Source organism: Petromyzon marinus, chromosome 64 (assembly GCF_048934315.1).
Source record: "Petromyzon marinus isolate PM22_M1 ecotype Great Lakes invasive population chromosome 64, UKy_Petmar_22M1.pri1.0, whole genome shotgun sequence".
Classification (NCBI taxonomy): domain Eukaryota; kingdom Metazoa; phylum Chordata; class Hyperoartia; order Petromyzontiformes; family Petromyzontidae; genus Petromyzon; species Petromyzon marinus.
Window position 1 is genome coordinate 12,920,409 of NC_133730.1, and position 19,202 is coordinate 12,939,610.

Genomic DNA, 19,202 nt, shown 5'->3' on the forward strand with positions numbered 1-19,202 from the left:
CCCACGTAACATGGCTGACTGCCTCCACAATGTTCACTTCCCCACGTAACATGGCTGACTGCCTCCACAATGTTCACTTCCCCACGTAACATGGCTGACTGCCTCCACAATGTTCACTTCCCCACGTGACATGGCTGACTGCCTCCACAATGTTCACTTCCCCACGTAACATGGCTGACTGCCTCCACAATGTTCACTTCCCCACGTGACATGGCTGACTGCCTCCACGGTGTTCACTTCCCCACGTGACATGGCTGACTGCCTCCACAATGTTCACTTCCCCACGTGACATGGCTGACTGTGCCTCTACGGTGTTCACTTCCCCACGTAACATGGCTGACTCTGTCTCCACAGTGTTTACTTCCCCACGTAACATGGCTGACTCTGTCTCCACAGTGTTTACTTCCCCACGTAACATGGCTGACTCTGTCTCCACAGTGTTTACTTCCCCACGTAACATGGCTGACTGTGCCTCCACACACTCGCGCGTCCCGCTCCCCTCCTTTTGCTTGTGCCGATCCCGCCTGACAGCCTCCTCGCTTACGGCCTCCACAGGGATGGAGGCGAGGAAAGAGGAGGACGAGGAGGAGATTAAGAAGGATGACGGCGGGGAGGAGATGGCAGCGCCCGGGGCCCCGAGGAAGAGGGAGCCAGGCGCGGCTCCCCACGGGAACTTCATCAACTAGGCGGCCTTCAACCCCCCGGCTCGACGCGTCGCGCTGCTGCCCCGCGAGCTTCTGAGGCGGCTCCTGCCGGAGTCCGCGCCGCCGTTCCTCGCCCTGGACATGGGCTGCAACAGCGGGGTGAGCGCAACTCCACGTTACCACGGACGGGGCTGAGGACGTCGACCGCTGGGGAAGGTTCTGAAACTCTCGGGACGTTCACTCGAACAAAGCCGTGGCTGTGAGACTCGTCCAGTCCCAGTGTGGTATAGTGTACTAGTCACTATGGTAGTGTACTAGTCACTGTGGTAGTGTGGTAGTGTACTAGTCACTGTGTAGTAGTGTGGTAGTGTACTAGTCACTGTGTGGTAGTGTGGTAGTGTACTAGTCACTATGGTAGTGTACTAGTCACTGTGGTAGTGTGGTAGTGTACTAGTCACTGTGGTAGTGTACTAGTCACTGTGGTAGTGTACTAGTCACTGTGGTAGTGTGGTAGTGTACTAGTCACTGTGGTAGTGTGGTAGTGTACTAGTCACTGTGTGGTAGTGTACTAGTCACTGTGTGGTAGTGTGGGGGTGTACTAGTCACTGTGTGGTAGTGTACTAGTCACTGTGTGGTAGTGTGGTAGTGTACTAGTCACTGTGTGGTAGTGTACTAGTCACGGTGTGGTAGTGTACTAGTCACTGTGTAGTAGTGTGGTAGTGTACTAGTCACTGTGTGGTAGTGTGGTAGTGTACTAGTCACTGTGTGGTAGTGTACTAGTCACTGTGTGGTAGTGTACTAGTCACTGTGTAGTAGTGTGGTAGTGTACTAGTCACTGTGTGCTAGTGTGGTAGTGTACTAGTCACTGTGTGGTAGTGTACTAGTCACTGTCTGGTAGTCTACTAGTCACGGTGTGGTAGTGTACTAGTCACTGTGTGGTAGTGTGGTAGTGTACTAGTCACTGTGTAGTAGTGTGGTAGTGTACTAGTCACTGTGTGGTAGTGTGGTAGTGTACTAGTCACTGTGTGGTAGTGTACTAGTCACTGTGTGGTAGTGTGGGGGTGTACTAGTCACTGTGTGGTAGTGTGGTAGTGTACTAGTCACTGTGTGGTAGTGTACTAGTCACTGTGTAGTAGTGTGGTAGTGTACTAGTCACTGTGTGGTAGTGTACTAGTCACTGTGTAGTAGTGTGGTAGTGTACTAGTCACTGTGTGGTAGTGTACTAGTCACTGTGTGGGGGTGTACTAGTCACTATGGTAGTGTGGTAGTGTACTAGTCGCTGTGGTAGTGTGGTAGTGTACTAGTCACTGTGTGGTAGTGTACTAGTCACTGTGTGGTAGTGTGGTAGTGTACTAGTCACTGTGTGGTAGTGTACTAGTCACTGTGTGGTAGTGTACTAGTCACTGTGTGGGGGTGTACTAGTCACTATGGTAGTGTGGTAGTGTACTAGTCACTGTGGTAGTGTGGTAGTGTACTAGTCACTGTGTGGTAGTGTACTAGTCACTGTGTGGTAGTGTACTAGTCACTGTGTGGTAGTGTGGTAGTGTACTAGTCACTGTGTGGTAGTGTGGTAGTGCACTAATCACTGTGTGGTAGTGTGGGGGTGTACTAGCCACTGTGTGGTGGTGTGGTAGTGTACTAGTCACTGTGTGGGGGTGTACTAGTCACTGTGTGGTGGTGTGGTAGTGTACTAGTCACTGTGTGGTAGTGTGGGGGTGTACTAGTCACTGTGTGGTGGTGTGGTAGTGTACTAGTCACTGTGTGGGGGTGTACTAGTCACTGTGTGGTGGTGTGGTAGTGTACTAGTCACTGTGTGGGGGTGTACTAGTCACTGTGTGGTGGTGTGGTAGTGTACTAGTCACTGTGTGGTAGTGTGGGGGTGTACTAGTCACTGTGTGGTAGTGTGGGGGTGTACTAGTCACTGTGAGGTAGTGTGGGGGTGTACTAGTCACTATGTGGTAGTGTGGGGGTGTACTAGTCACTGTGTGGTAGTATGGGGGTGTACTAGTCACTGTGTGGTAGTGTACTAGTCACTGTGGTAGTGTGGTAGTGTACTAGTCACTGTGGGGTAGTGTGTTAGTGTACTAGTCACTGTGTGGTAGTGTGGTAGTATACTAGTCACTGTGTGGTAGTGTACTAGTCACTGTGGTAGTGTGGGGGTGTACTAGTCGCTGTGTGGTAGTGTGGGGGTGTACTAGTCACTGTGTGGTAGTGTGTTGGTGTACTAGTCACTGTGTGGTGGTGCACTATTCACTGTGTGGTAGTGTGGGGGTGTACTAGTCACTGTGTGGTAGTGTACTAGTCACTGTGTGGTAGTGTGGGGGGTGTACTAGTCACTGTGTGGTAGTGTGGGGGTGTACTAGTCACTGTGTGGTAGTGTGGGGGTGTACTAGTCACTGTGTGGTAGTGTGGGGGTGTACTAGTCACAGTGTGGTAGTGTGGGGGTGTACTAGTCACTGTAGGGTAGTGTGGTAGTGTACTAGTCACTGTAGGGTAGTGTGGTAGTGTACTAGTCACTGTGTGGTAGTGTGGGGGTGTACAAGTCACTGTGTGGTAGTGTACTAGTCACTGTGGTAGTGTGGTAGTGTACTAATCACTGTGTGGTAGTGTTGAGGTGTACTAGTCACTGTGTGGTAGTGTGGGGGTGTACTAGTCACTGTGTGGTAGTGTGGTAGTGTACTAGTCACTGTGTGGTAGTGTTGAGGTGTACTAGTCACTGTGTGGTAGTGTTGAGGTGTACTAGTCACTGTGTGGTAGTGTGGTAGTGTACTAGTCACTGTGTGGTAGTGTGGGGGTGTACTAGTCATTGTGTGGTAGTGTGGTAGTGTACTAGTCACTGTGTGGTAGTGTGGTAGTGTACTAGTCACTGTGTGGTAGTGTGGTAGTGTACTAGTCACTGTGTGGTAGTGTGGTAGTGTACTAGTCACTGTGTGGTAGTGTACTAGTCACTGTGTGGTAGTGTACTAGTCACTGTGTAGTAGTGTGGTAGTGTACTAGTCACTGTGTGGTAGTGTGGTAGTGTACTAGTCACTGTGTGGTAGTGTACTAGTCACTGTCTGGTAGTGTACATGTCACGGTGTGGTAGTGTACTAGTCACTGTGTGGTAGTGTGGTAGTGTACTAGTCACTGTGTAGTAGTGTGGTAGTGTACTAGTCACTGTGTGGTAGTGTGGTAGTGTACTAGTCACTGTGTGGGAGTGTACTAGTCACTGTGTGGTAGTGTGGGGGTGTACTAGTCACTGTGTGGTAGTGTGGTAGTGTACTAGTCACTGTGTGGTAGTGTACTAGTCACTGTGTAGTAGTGTGGTAGTGTACTAGTCACTGTGTGGTAGTGTACTAGTCACTGTGTAGTAGTGTGGTAGTGTACTAGTCACTGTGTGGTAGTGTACTAGTCACTGTGTAGTAGTGTGGTAGTGTACTAGTCACTGTTTGGTAGTGTACTAGTCACTCTGTGGGGGTGTACTAGTCACTATGGTAGTATGGTAGTGTACTAGTCACTGTGGTAGTGTGGTAGTGTACTAGTCACTGTGTGGTAGTGTACTAGTCACTGTGTGGTAGTGTGGTAGTGTACTAGTCACTGTGTGGTAGTGTACTAGTCACTGTGTGGTAGTGTACTAGTCACTGTGTGGGGGTGTACTAGTCACTATGGTAGTGTACTAGTCACTGTGGTAGTGTGGTAGTGTACTAGTCACTGTGTGGTAGTGTACTAGTCACTGTGTGGTAGTGTGGTAGTGTACTAGTCACTGTGTGGTAGTGTGGTAGTGTACTAGTCACTGTGTGGTAGTGTACTAGTCACTGTGGTAGTGTGGTAGTGTACTAGTCACTGTGTGGTAGTCTAATAGTCACTGTGTGGTGGTGTACTAGTCACTATGGTAGTGTGTTAGTGTACTAGTCACTGTGAGGTAGTGTGGTAGTGTACTAGTCACTGTGTAGTAGTGTGTTAGTGTACTAGTCACTGTGTGATAGTGTGGTAGTGTACTAGTCATTGTGTAGTAGTGTGGGGGTGTACTAGTCACTGTGTGGTAGTGTGGTAGTGTACTAGTCACTGTGTAGTAGTGTGGTAGTGTACTAGTCACTGTGTAGTAGTGTGGTAGTGTACTAGTCACTGTGTGGTAGTGTACTAGTCACTGTGTAGTAGTGTGGTAGTGTACTAGTCACTGTGTGGGGGTGTACTAGTCACTATGGTAGTGTGGTAGTGTACTAGTCACTGTGGTAGTGTGGTAGTGTACTAGTCACTGTGTGGTAGTGTACTAGTCACTGTGTGGTAGTGTACTAGTCACTGTGTGGTAGTGTACTAGTCACTGTGTGGGGGTGTACTAGTCACTATGGTAGTGTACTAGTCACTGTGGTAGTGTGGTAGTGTACTAGTCACTGTGTGGTAGTGTACTAGTCACTGTGTGGTAGTGTACTAGTCACTGTGTGGTAGTGTACTAGTCACTGTGTGGTAGTGTGGTAGTGTACTAGTCACTGTGTGGTAGTGTGGTAGTGTACTAGTCACTGTGTGGTAGTGTGGTAGTGTACTCGTCACTGTGTGGTAGTTTACTAGTCACTGTGGTAGTGTGGTAGTGTACTAGTCACTGTGTGGTAGTGTACTAGTCACTGTGTGGGGGTGTACTAGTCACTATGGTAGTGTGTTAGTGTACTAGTCACTGTGAGGTAGTGTGGTAGTGTACTAGTCACTGTGTAGTAGTGTGTTAGTGTACTAGTCACTGTGTGATAGTGTGGTAGTGTACTAGTCACTGTGTGGTAGTGTGGTAGTGTACTAGTCACTGTGTGGTAGTGTACTAGTCACTGTGTGGTAGTGTACTAGTCACTGTGTAGTAGTGTGGTAGTGTACTAGTCACTGTGTGGTAGTGTGGTAGTGTACTAGTCACTGTGTGGTAGTGTACTAGTCACTGTGTGGTAGTGTACTAGTCACTGTGTAGTAGTGTGGTAGTGTACTAGTCACTGTGTGCTAGTGTGGTAGTGTACTAGTCACTGTGTGGTAGTGTACTAGTCACTGTCTGGTAGTGTACTAGTCACGGTGTGGTAGTGTACTAGTCACTGTGTGGTAGTGTGGTAGTGTACTAGTCACTGTGTAGTAGTGTGGTAGTGTACTAGTCACTGTGTGGTAGTGTGGTAGTGTACTAGTCACTGTGTGGTAGTGTACTAGTCACTGTGTGGTAGTGTGGGGGTGTACTAGTCACTGTGTGGTAGTGTGGTAGTGTACTAGTCACTGTGTGGTAGTGTACTAGTCACTGTGTAGTAGTGTGGTAGTGTACTAGTCACTGTGTGGTAGTGTACTAGTCACTGTGTAGTAGTGTGGTAGTGTACTAGTCACTGTGTGGTAGTGTACTAGTCACTGTGTGGTAGTGTACTAGTCACTGTGTGGGGGTGTACTAGTCACTATGGTAGTGTGGTAGTGTACTAGTCACTGTGGTAGTGTGGTAGTGTACTAGTCACTGTGTGGTAGTGTACTAGTCACTGTGTGGTAGTGTACTAGTCACTGTGTGGTAGTGTGGTAGTGTACTAGTCACTGTGTGGTAGTGTGGTAGTGCACTAATCACTGTGTGGTAGTGTGGGGGTGTACTAGCCACTGTGTGGTGGTGTGGTAGTGTACTAGTCACTGTGTGGGGGTGTACTAGTCACTGTGTGGTGGTGTGGTAGTGTACTAGTCACTGTGTGGTAGTGTGGGGGTGTACTAGTCACTGTGTGGTGGTGTGGTAGTGTACTAGTCACTGTGTGGGGGTGTACTAGTCACTGTGTGGTGGTGTGGTAGTGTACTAGTCACTGTGTGGGGGTGTACTAGTCACTGTGTGGTGGTGTGGTAGTGTACTAGTCACTGTATGGTAGTGTGGGGGTGTACTAGTCACTGTGTGGTAGTGTGGGGGTGTACTAGTCACTGTGAGGTAGTGTGGGGGTGTACTAGTCACTGTGTGGTAGTGTGGGGGTGTACTAGTCACTGTGTGGTAGTGTGGGGGTGTACTAGTCACTGTGTGGTAGTGTACTAGTCACTGTGGTAGTGTGGTAGTGTACTAGTCACTGTGTGGTAGTGTGTTAGTGTACTAGTCACTGTGTGGTAGTGTGGTAGTATACTAGTCACTGTGTGGTAGTGTACTAGTCACTGTGGTAGTGTGGGGGTGTACTAGTCGCTGTGTGGTAGTGTGGGGGTGTACTAGTCACTGTGTGGTAGTGTGTTGGTGTACTAGTCACTGTGTGGTGGTGCACTAGTCACTGTGTGGTAGTGTGGGGGTGTACTAGTCACTGTGTGGTAGTGTACTAGTCACTGTGTGGTAGTGTGGGGGGTGTACTAGTCACTGTGTGGTAGTGTGGGGGTGTACTAGTCACTGTGTGGTAGTGTGGGGGTGTACTAGTCACTGTGTGGTAGTGTGGGGGTGTACTAGTCACAGTGTGGTAGTGTGGGGGTGTACTAGTCACTGTAGGGTAGTGTGGTAGTGTACTAGTCACTGTGTGGTAGAGGTAGTGTGGGGGTGTACAAGTCACTGTGTGGTAGTGTACTAGTCACTGTGGTAGTGTGGTAGTGTACTAATCACTGTGTGGTAGTGTTGAGGTGTACTAGTCACTGTGTGGTAGTGTGGGGGTGTACTAGTCACTGTGTGGTAGTGTGGTAGTGTACTAGTCACTGTGTGGTAGTGTTGAGGTGTACTAGTCACTGTGTGGTAGTGTTGAGGTGTACTAGTCACTGTGTGGTAGTGTGGTAGTGTACTAGTCACTGTGTGGTAGTGTGGGGGTGTACTAGTCATTGTGTGGTAGTGTGGTAGTGTACTAGTCACTGTGTGGTAGTGTGGTAGTGTACTAGTCACTGTGTGGTAGTGTGGTAGTGTACTAGTCACTGTGTGGTAGTGTGGTAGTGTACTCGTCACTGTGTGGTAGTGTACTAGTCACTGTGTGGTAGTGTACTAGTCACTGTGTAGTAGTGTGGTAGTGTACTAGTCACTGTGTGGTAGTGTGGTAGTGTACTAGTCACTGTGTGGTAGTGTACTAGTCACTGTCTGGTAGTGTACATGTCACGGTGTGGTAGTGTACTAGTCACTGTGTGGTAGTGTGGTAGTGTACTAGTCACTGTGTAGTAGTGTGGTAGTGTACTAGTCACTGTGTGGTAGTGTGGTAGTGTACTAGTCACTGTGTGGTAGTGTACTAGTCACTGTGTGGTAGTGTGGGGGTGTACTAGTCACTGTGTGGTAGTGTGGTAGTGTACTAGTCACTGTGTGGTAGTGTACTAGTCACTGTGTAGTAGTGTGGTAGTGTACTAGTCACTGTGTGGTAGTGTACTAGTCACTGTGTAGTAGTGTGGTAGTGTACTAGTCACTGTGTGGTAGTGTACTAGTCACTGTGTAGTAGTGTGGTAGTGTACTAGTCACTGTTTGGTAGTGTACTAGTCACTCTGTGGGGGTGTACTAGTCACTATGGTAGTATGGTAGTGTACTAGTCACTGTGGTAGTGTGGTAGTGTACTAGTCACTGTGTGGTAGTGTACTAGTCACTGTGTGGTAGTGTGGTAGTGTACTAGTCACTGTGTGGTAGTGTACTAGTCACTGTGTGGTAGTGTACTAGTCACTGTGTGGGGGTGTACTAGTCACTATGGTAGTGTACTAGTCACTGTGGTAGTGTGGTAGTGTACTAGTCACTGTGTGGTAGTGTACTAGTCACTGTGTGGTAGTGTACTAGTCACTGTGTGGTAGTGTGGTAGTGTACTAGTCACTGTGTGGTAGTGTGGTAGTGTACTAGTCACTGTGTGGTAGTGTACTAGTCACTGTGGTAGTGTGGTAGTGTACTAGTCACTGTGTGGTAGTGTAATAGTCACAGTGTGGGGGTGTACTAGTCACTGTGTGGTAGTGTGGGGGTGTACTAGTCACTGTGTGGTAGTGTACTAGTCACTGTGGTAGTGTGGTAGTGTACTAGTCACTGTGTGGTAGTGTGTTAGTGTACTAGTCACTGTGTGGTAGTGTGGTAGTATACTAGTCACTGTGTGGTAGTGTACTAGTCACTGTGGTAGTGTGGGGGTGTACTAGTCGCTGTGTGGTAGTGTGGGGGTGTACTAGTCACTGTGTGGTAGTGTGTTGGTGTACTAGTCACTGTGTGGTGGTGCACTAGTCACTGTGTGGTAGTGTGGGGGTGTACTAGTCACTGTGTGGTAGTGTACTAGTCACTGTGTGGTAGTGTGGGGGGTGTACTAGTCACTGTGTGGTAGTGTGGGGGTGTACTAGTCACTGTGTGGTAGTGTGGGGGTGTACTAGTCACTGTGTGGTAGTGTGGGGGTGTACTAGTCACAGTGTGGTAGTGTGGGGGTGTACTAGTCACTGTAGGGTAGTGTGGTAGTGTACTAGTCACTGTGTGGTAGAGGTAGTGTGGGGGTGTACAAGTCACTGTGTGGTAGTGTACTAGTCACTGTGGTAGTGTGGTAGTGTACTAATCACTGTGTGGTAGTGTTGAGGTGTACTAGTCACTGTGTGGTAGTGTGGGGGTGTACTAGTCACTGTGTGGTAGTGTGGTAGTGTACTAGTCACTGTGTGGTAGTGTTGAGGTGTACTAGTCACTGTGTGGTAGTGTTGAGGTGTACTAGTCACTGTGTGGTAGTGTGGTAGTGTACTAGTCACTGTGTGGTAGTGTGGGGGTGTACTAGTCATTGTGTGGTAGTGTGGTAGTGTACTAGTCACTGTGTGGTAGTGTGGTAGTGTACTAGTCACTGTGTGGTAGTGTGGTAGTGTACTAGTCACTGTGTGGTAGTGTGGTAGTGTACTCGTCACTGTGTGGTAGTGTACTAGTCACTGTGTGGTAGTGTACTAGTCACTGTGTAGTAGTGTGGTAGTGTACTAGTCACTGTGTGGTAGTGTGGTAGTGTACTAGTCACTGTGTGGTAGTGTACTAGTCACTGTCTGGTAGTGTACATGTCACGGTGTGGTAGTGTACTAGTCACTGTGTGGTAGTGTGGTAGTGTACTAGTCACTGTGTAGTAGTGTGGTAGTGTACTAGTCACTGTGTGGTAGTGTGGTAGTGTACTAGTCACTGTGTGGTAGTGTACTAGTCACTGTGTGGTAGTGTGGGGGTGTACTAGTCACTGTGTGGTAGTGTGGTAGTGTACTAGTCACTGTGTGGTAGTGTACTAGTCACTGTGTAGTAGTGTGGTAGTGTACTAGTCACTGTGTGGTAGTGTACTAGTCACTGTGTAGTAGTGTGGTAGTGTACTAGTCACTGTGTGGTAGTGTACTAGTCACTGTGTAGTAGTGTGGTAGTGTACTAGTCACTGTTTGGTAGTGTACTAGTCACTCTGTGGGGGTGTACTAGTCACTATGGTAGTATGGTAGTGTACTAGTCACTGTGGTAGTGTGGTAGTGTACTAGTCACTGTGTGGTAGTGTACTAGTCACTGTGTGGTAGTGTGGTAGTGTACTAGTCACTGTGTGGTAGTGTACTAGTCACTGTGTGGTAGTGTACTAGTCACTGTGTGGGGGTGTACTAGTCACTATGGTAGTGTACTAGTCACTGTGGTAGTGTGGTAGTGTACTAGTCACTGTGTGGTAGTGTACTAGTCACTGTGTGGTAGTGTACTAGTCACTGTGTGGTAGTGTGGTAGTGTACTAGTCACTGTGTGGTAGTGTGGTAGTGTACTAGTCACTGTGTGGTAGTGTACTAGTCACTGTGGTAGTGTGGTAGTGTACTAGTCACTGTGTGGTAGTGTAATAGTCACTGTGTGGTGGTGTACTAGTCACTATGGTAGTGTGTTAGTGTACTAGTCACTGTGTGATAGTGTGGTAGTGTACTAGTCATTGTGTAGTAGTGTGGGGGTGTACTAGCCACTGTGTGGTAGTGTGGTAGTGTACTAGTCACTGCGTAGTAGTGTGGTAGTGTACTAGTCACTGTGTAGTAGTGTGGTAGTGTACTAGTCACTGTGTAGTAGTGTGTTAGTGTACTAGTCACTGTGTGATAGTGTGGTAGTGTACTAGTCATTGTGTAGTAGTGTGGGGGTGTACTAGTCACTGTGTGGTAGTGTGGTAGTGTACTAGTCACTGTGTAGTAGTGTGGTAGTGTACTAGTCACTGTGTAGTAGTGTGGTAGTGTACTAGTCACTGTGTGGTAGTGTACTAGTCACTGTGTAGTAGTGTGGTAGTGTACTAGTCACTGTGTGGGGGTGTACTAGTCACTATGGTAGTGTGGTAGTGTACTAGTCACTGTGGTAGTGTGGTAGTGTACTAGTCACTGTGTGGTAGTGTACTAGTCACTGTGTGGTAGTGTACTAGTCACTGTGTGGTCGTGTACTAGTCACTGTGTGGGGGTGTACTAGTCACTATGGTAGTGTACTAGTCACTGTGGTAGTGTGGTAGTGTACTAGTCACTGTGTGGTAGTGTACTAGTCACTGTGTGGTAGTGTACTAGTCACTGTGTGGTAGTGTGGTAGTGTACTAGTCACTGTGTGGTAGTGTGGTAGTGTACTAGTCACTGTGTGGTAGTGTGGTAGTGTACTAGTCACTGTGTGGTAGTGTGGTAGTGTACTCGTCACTGTGTGGTAGTTTACTAGTCACTGTGGTAGTGTGGTAGTGTACTAGTCACTGTGTGGTAGTGTACTAGTCACTGTGTGGGGGTGTACTAGTCACTATGGTAGTGTGTTAGTGTACTAGTCACTGTGAGGTAGTGTGGTAGTGTACTAGTCACTGTGTAGTAGTGTGTTAGTGTACTAGTCACTGTGTGATAGTGTGGTAGTGTACTAGTCACTGTGTAGTAGTGTGGGGATGTGTACTAGTCACTGTGTGGTAGTGTGGTAGTGTACTAGTCACTATGTAGTAGTGTGGTTGTGTACTAGTCACTGTGTGGTAGTGTGGGGGTGTACTAGTCACTGTGCGGTAGTGTGTGCGTGTACTAGTCACTGTGTGGTAGTGTCGGGGTGTACTAGTCACTGTGTGGTAGTGTAGTATACTAGTCACTGTGTGGTAGTGTGGGGGTGTACTAGTCACTGTGTGGTAGTGTACTAGTCACTGTGTGGTAGTGTACTAGTCACTGTGTGGTAGTGTGGTAGTGTACTAGTCACTGTGTGGTAGTGTGGTAGTGTACTAGTCACTGTGTGGGGGTGTACTAGTCACTGTGTGGTAGTGTGGTAGTGTACTAGTCACTGTGTGGTAGTGTGGTAGTGTACTAGTCACTGTGTGGTAGTGTGGTAGTGTACTAGTCACTGTGTGGGGGTGTACTAGTCACTGTGTGGTGGTGTGGTAGTGTACTAGTCACTGTGTGGTAGTGTGGGGGTGTACTAGTCACTGTGTGGTAGTGTGGGGGTGTACTAGTCACTGTGAGGTAGTGTGGGGGTGTACTAGTCACTGTGTGGTAGTGTGAGGGTGTACTAGTCACTGTGTGGTAGTGTACTAGTCACTGTGGTAGTGTGGTAGTGTAATAGTCACTGTGGTAGTGTGGTAGTGTACTAGTCCCTGTGGTAGTGTGGTAGTGTACTAGTCACTGTGTGGTAGTGTGTTGGTGTACTAGTCACTGTGTGGTAGTGTGGTAATGTACTAGTCACTGTGTGGTAGTGTACTAGTCACTGTGGTAGTGTGGGGGTGTACTAGTCACTGTGTGGTAGTGTGGGGGTGTACTAGTCACTGTGTGGTAGTGTGTTGGTGTACTAGTCACTGTGTGGTGGTGTACTAGTCACTGTGTGGTAGTGTGGGGGTGTACTAGTCACTGTGTGGTAGTGTACTTGTCACTGTGTGGTAGTGTGGGGGTGTACTAGTCACTGTGTGGTAGTGTGGGGGTGTACTAGTCACTGTGTGGTAGTGTGGGGGTGTACTAGTCACTGTGTGGTAGTGTGGGGGTGTACTAGTCACAGTGTGGTAGTGTGGGGGTGTACAACTCACTGTAGGGTAGTGTGGTAGTGTACTAGTCACTGTGTGGTAGTGTGGGGGTGTACTAGTCACTGTGTGGTAGTGTGGTAGTGTACTATTCACTGTAGGGTAGTGTGGTAGTGTACTAGTCACTGTGTGGTAGTGTGGGGGTGTACTAGTCACTGTGTGGTAGTGTACTAGTCACTGTGGTAGTGTGGTAGTGTACTAGTCACTGTGTGGTAGTGTTGAGGTGTACTAGTCACTGTGTGGTAGTGTGGGGGTGTACTATTCACTGTGTGGTAGTGTGGTAGTGTACTAGTCACTGTGTGGTAGTGTTGAGGTGTACTAGTCACTGTGTGGTAGTGTTGAGGTGTACTAGTCACTGTGTGGTAGTGTGGTAGTGTACTAGTCACTGTGTGGTAGTGTGGGGGTGTACTAGTCATTGTGTGGTAGTGTGGTAGTGTACTAGTCACTGTGTGGTAGTGTGGTAGTGTACTAGTCACTGTGTGGTAGTGTGGTAGTGTACTAGTCACTGTGTGGTAGTGTAGGGGTGTACTAGTCACAGTGGGGTAGTGCGGGTGGCCATGGGCCTGAGACATGTTTACAAAAATGCATTTTCACCTTTCTCCCACAGATGGAATACACTACCCCATATGCGCGTTGTTCATCATTATGTGAGTGTCAAACACGTGAGTCATGGAAATTCATCATTAGCTCCAGACTTTTTGTCAATTAACTGCTGGATGAAGGCCTATGCCATGCCATGTTGGTCACGGGTGGTTTTGGCAATCAAGGTTGCTGAAGGTGCGTGTCAAGGACTGGTTCAGACATATCACCGGTTTGAGGCGTTTATTAGATATTTAAAGTTGCATTCATGTCAGTAGCTGAACATCGAACTTAGTCTCGTTGGATTTTTTGACCTAGAATCACTGCGTCATAGGTTTGAATTGAATAAAGTTGCATCTAATACTGTGGCCAGAATCAAAATATTCATACTGGAGGAATGCGATGAGCGATAAAGCTCTTTTTCGCAGACGTCCAGTAGAAGGAGGGTAAGAACGTTACAACAACAAAAAATACAAAACATGATAGTAGTGCAAAGTGCAAGAGAGGTAAACACATCACCCAAACACATACAAATAAAACTAAACCATCCCCATCCTACCGGGCAAAGCCCACTGAGGTATTAACTTATTTTCATTTTGAATAATGAAGTACTCCATCCTCGCATCACGTCTGTTTTTTTACGACATTCTCCAGCAAAGAAACAAACCCGCCACCGGTGTCCTCGTGTTTTCTCGCAGGAGCTGACGGTGGCTGTGTATCGGCACCTGACGGGGCTGGACCAGCCCGAGGGTGGACGCTCTGGGCAGGTTGCCCGCGTGCTGCCGCTATCTGTGCTGGCATGCGACCTGGACGCCGATCTGGTGGAGCGTGCGCAGGGCGACAATCCTCACCCGGAGGTCATCGCCTACGAGACGTTTGACTTCATGGACACCGCAGCACGAGACGCCGCGCTGGACGCCTTCCTGCGACGCCACGGCCGGGCGCGCTTTGACCTGTGCCTGTGCATGTCGGTGACGATGTGGATTCACCTGCACCACGGCGATGCCGGCCTGCGGCGTTTCCTCGCGGCCGCCGCGCGCACCGCCACCTTCCTGTTGGTCGAGCCGCAGCCGTGGAGGTGCTACCGAGCGGCCGCGCGCCGCCTGCGCCGTCTGGGGCTGGCCGAGTTCCCCCTCCTGCGGGATCTGCGGCTCCTGCGTGGGGCTGGCGGCGGTGGCGGCCGCGCGGAGGCCGATGAGCTGGCCGCCTTGCTGGGAGAGGAGGGAGACATGCGCTTGCTGTCCAGCCTGGGCAGCACCGAGTGGGGGCGGTCCCTGCTGCTGTTTGGACGAACGGGAGTGGCCTTGGGATGCATTGACAAAAGTACCGATTGAAACTGCGTTGCTGCTGTGGCCTTCGAGGATCTGTTGCCTATTTGGAGAGAATTCGTGGTCGGAAATGTTAAGTGTTTGTCAGTTTTTAACACCTTTATTTGTTGATGGTACATTGTTTTCTCGTCGTGCGTGTAAATGCAGCATGTTGTTGAAAACGAGTTATAATTTATCAGAATATTATATATATAAAGTGACAACAATGCAAAACGTACCTTTTTTGTACCTCTGAAAATAAAATTGTATGCAAAAAGAGTTGTCAGTTTTGAAGGACCCAACCAGAATCATTTATGATAAAGGGAATGAATGGGTTTTTTTTTATAAATGGGACAACAGCATCTCATAAAATGGAAAATGAATATCACCAACTTCAAATCATTGTTTGGAGGAGGCATTTTGAAAATTATATCAAACCCAGCCCATGGAAGACATACAGAAATATTTCCTCTTCACATGCGATTTTCCTCAAATAATTTAAGGCAGCTCATGATGTGACAGTGGAGGCTGCTTTGTAAAGGTGAACTATGTCCCTGTTTCTTTTGGATTTCCACGTGCATCTGAAATATTTTTGAAATGCACATGTAAATGTTTTGGATACGCCACTTTTATATTTATAGTGAAATAAAATCTGAACATTGTAAATAGTTGATGGGTGCATTGTAATTGTGTGAAGTCATAATTGCCATTCATCCTCCCATTAACCACAACATCTGGTATGGAGGCAATCCATCCCATGTTCCTGTCCAGTGAGCTCCCTCCGCTCCATAAATATCTTTGTTGTGTTGTCTATATGCACAGTTTGCAGAGTGCACTCAGACTGACATAAGTGCCGTTGCGATATCACCACGACCGAGTGGCAACTAGCGTGCAATGCTCTGTTTGATAGATATGTTTCAGCAGTTAAGGGTGAAAAGTTAGACAAGCGGGATTTGATTGCTGAAAAAAAATCTTCGGGTTGGCCATCGCAAACGATGATGACTGCCGAGAAGAGCTGCTCGTAGCATTTTCCTGCACGCTGGTGGGAAGAGCCCAGCAACTTGAGCGGAAGCATCGATCGCACTGTCGGCAAGAGTTGCTCGTCTGCTGAATGGGACTTGTGTTGTGCCGTTACTGGTGTTGATGCCGATGGGTTCTCTCACGTTTTTCTTTAATCCGCTTGGCTGAGTCGGCTATGGAACTTCTCCACTGCTTACAGCTGCTCTCAAAGTAAACATCTAGAAAAAATATCTACGGACAAAAATAATGCTTACCCAATGTTACTGATAATCTTGGACCAATATCTTTAAATGGTAACTGTTTGAGGCCAAACCAGTGTGATGAGACCCATGGAGATGACACTTCTCCGTTGTACCTACTGCAAACAGGGTACGCAGCAGCATTGGTGCCTGATTAGATTTCTTGAAGTGGAATCTGATCATTTGCTGTAACTGCTGCAATGGAACAATCTTTGCGGTGGCAGAATGTTATGACACGTCTGTTATTCATAGCCATGCACTTAGTGTCCTGCCTCGCACAAGCATACAATGTCACCGACCATCCAAAATTATAATTTCAATCATGAAAGAATCTTACAAGTTAGTGAGTTTTTTTCGTACATACGTCAGGAAGCAGCTGGTTGTGTATGGAGCTGGTTAAGCATGGGGCTGGTTATGCATGGGGCTGGTTATGCATGGGGCTGGTTATGCATGGGGCTGCTTATGCATGGGGCTGCTTATGCATGGGGCTGGTTATGCATGGGGCTGGTTATGCATGGGGCTGGTTATGCATGGGGCTGCTTATGCATGGGGCTGGTTATGCATGGGGCTGGTTATGCATGGGGCTGGTTATGCATGGGGCTGGTTAAGCGGGTGTGAATTATCGTGTGTGGGAGGGAGGGGAGTCAGTCTAATTTCCAGTTTAGTCAAGTAAACTCAGGGTCTCTGGAGTGGCATTCATGAGGGGGCCCCAGATATGGGACAACTCCCCTTCCCTATTCCTCAGTTTAAGACTCAAGTGTTCTAAAGCTACTACACCGTTGTCTCGTGAGTAGAGCTCTGAGTAGTGTTCTACCCACCTGGCCATTTGCTCTTGTTTATTAGTGATGATGGCCCCTGTGCTGGATTTAAGGGGGGCAGTCCTCCTGATGTTTGGACCAAAGGCTGTCTTGATGCCTTCATACATGGCACGGATATTGCCAGTGTCAGAGGCGAGTTGGATCCTACTACTCAGATTCACCCAGTAGTCGTTGGCACAGCGTCTGGCGGTCGTTTGAGCTGCACTGCGAGCAGCTTTCAGTGCCCTTAACGATCCTGTACTTGGGACTTGCTTGTACTTCAAGAGCGCCATGCGTTTGGCTTGGAGGATGGGTTCCAATATAGCCAGGTGTTCCTCAAACCAGTCTGTGTTCTGCCTTGTCTGCTTGCCGAAGCTATTGATGGCTGCATTAAAGATGGCGTCTCTGATGTATGCCCACTTTGTCTCCACGCTTCCATCTGGTGTGTCGTGTAGGGACTGCTCAAGGCTGTGTTGGAAAATCGAGGGAGCTCTGGGAGGGATGTCTTGGCAGAGTTGATGCGTAGGTAGCGCTTTTGTTTGAGTCTGTGTATCTTTTTGGGGCGTAGTCTGACCTTGCTGGATACCAGCGAGTGGTCGGTGTCACAGACTGCACTGTGGTAGCTGCGTGTGATGAGTACCGAGTTGAGGAGGGCTCGTCGGGTGATGACGAGGTCCAGTTGGTGCCAATTAAGAGACCTTGGATGTCTCCATGATACTTTATGGCATGGTTTTGTGAGAAAGATTGAGTTTGTGATACAGAGATTGTGGTATGAACAAAGCTCCAGTAGTCTTTGGCCACTGGAATTTATCTTTCCAATGCCATGATAGCCAAGGCATGCGGGCCACGCGTCGTGGTCAGCCCCAACCCTTGCATTGAAGTCTCCCAACAGAAACATGTGCTCAGAGCTGGGGATTTTGCGAATAATATTGTGAAGCTCTTCATAGAATTGGTCATGAATCTCCGGAGGTGAGTAGAGTGTTGGGGCGTTGACACTCAGGATGTTTACATGGCCAGAAGCAGTGAGCAATCTCATGAGTAGAATCCGCTCGGAGCCTGCAGTCGGTGGTTCTATCATGCCAAGGAGTGTGTTTTTGACAGCGAACCCAACACCATGTTGCCTTGGTTCGTTCTGCTGTTTTCCTTGCCAGTAGAAAGTGTAGTCACTCTCTCGTAGTGAGCCACTGCCAGCAAGCCGGGTCTCCTGCAGTGCTGCAATATCGACATGGAGTCTCGCCAACTCCCTGTCGATAACTCCAGTCTTGCGGATGTCCTCAATCTGCAATAGATCTTCGGAGAGTCCAGAACACATTGTGCGTACATTCCAGCTTGCAAAATGAAGGGCTGGAACCTTCTTTCGTTTTGTTTTGCTTTTGTCTGGTGCAAGTTTTGCAGCCCACTTGTCTGGTGATGAACCGTAAGGTCCAAGCCCCATTGGAGCAGGTGAGCCGTGGCGGGAAAGGACCTTATTGGCCGGGGGCTGCCCAGCCTGAGGCGGGTGGCGGTAGCTATCCATTGGGGTGCAATGACCCCTCCCACCGACGATGGAAACCCGTGGCGCCCATTTTTTACGCCAATATAAAATGAGCTTATAACCCGTGACTGCTGCCATCCGTGTTTCTTGGCCACGATTAGGTGGCCGAGGAGTGTCCTCTCCCCATTTTTGCACCTCTTGTTAGTGCAAAGCCCGGGCAGGTTATTCTGGAAATCCTGGGTTGCCCATGCGTCAGGATCCCCCCTCGGCCTTGCCGGTGATGTCCAAAGGAGTGCGTAGCACGACGTTTGGTACCAGTTTGGCTGCAGGGGCTGCCGGGAATGTGCCGCAGTGCGTCACAAAACCGCCTGAGGGGCCCCACTCCTGATTTTCTGTCGGGGTTTACTCCCTTAGCCATTGACTCTCCCGAGACACTCACAAGGCAGTGAGAAAACTGCGTAACCCTGGGAGGGGCCCTTACCAGCTACTGACAGCCGGGCCAGCTGTGCCTGGGACTCGCGTAAGGCAGGGTCGTCACGCCCTGAGGTAGTTTATCACAAACTACCCGCTACCACACCGCGGGGCCAAATTGGTCACCCCGTGCCCCTTACAAATCTCAACGTTCATCTTACAAAGTCCCATCACAAGGGGAGAAACACAAAACATTGTTTTGCCCGTTTTGAAACGGCTCTAGTAAGCTGTATGGACCTGAAAAACTAAATTTCCCTTCGGCTCTAAGAGATTTGTTTGTGACTGAACTGGAGATTAATGAATGATAAACCAGCCAGGGCTTCCCTCGCTGTACGCGGGTTCGGTTTGTTGCGCTATTTCACGCTGTGGAGGCCGTCCATAAATGACGTCACGCGATTTTGGACGATTTTTGACCCTCCCCCCCCCCCATCGTCACGCGGCGTCACAAAAAGTCAGACCCCCCCCTCAAATATGACGTCACAAAGCTGTGCTCCGCCCCCCCCCCCCCCCCCCCCCAAAATATAAAACATGCTTCAAATCGCTTTGAACTATTGTCATTGTAGTGCATATTTAATGTGGCGCTGCACTCTGATGTTATGGGAGAAAAGATTTGTTAAAAAGTCTATTTAATTAAGTAGAACGTGTTGTCTATATTTATTTAAGGTGACGTCATATTTCTCAACCCCCCCCCCCCCTCATCGTCACACATCGTCACAAATGTCTGACCCCCCCCCCCCCCCCCACGTGCGTGACGTCATTTATGGACGGCCCCAGTGCAATGCGGCTACCTCTGACCCAAAAGTCGCTCTCTGGGGTTGCGTGCGCGTGTGTGGTGGGGGGAGC

At 48.8% G+C, this 19,202-nt stretch overlaps 1 pseudogene; it reads left to right on the forward strand.

Moving 5' to 3' along the window:
• The first annotated feature begins 437 nt into the window (after positions 1-437).
• LOC142906434 (pre-miRNA 5'-monophosphate methyltransferase-like) lies at positions 438-15,026 on the forward strand (annotated as a pseudogene).
• Positions 15,027-19,202: the final 4,176 nt, after the last annotated feature.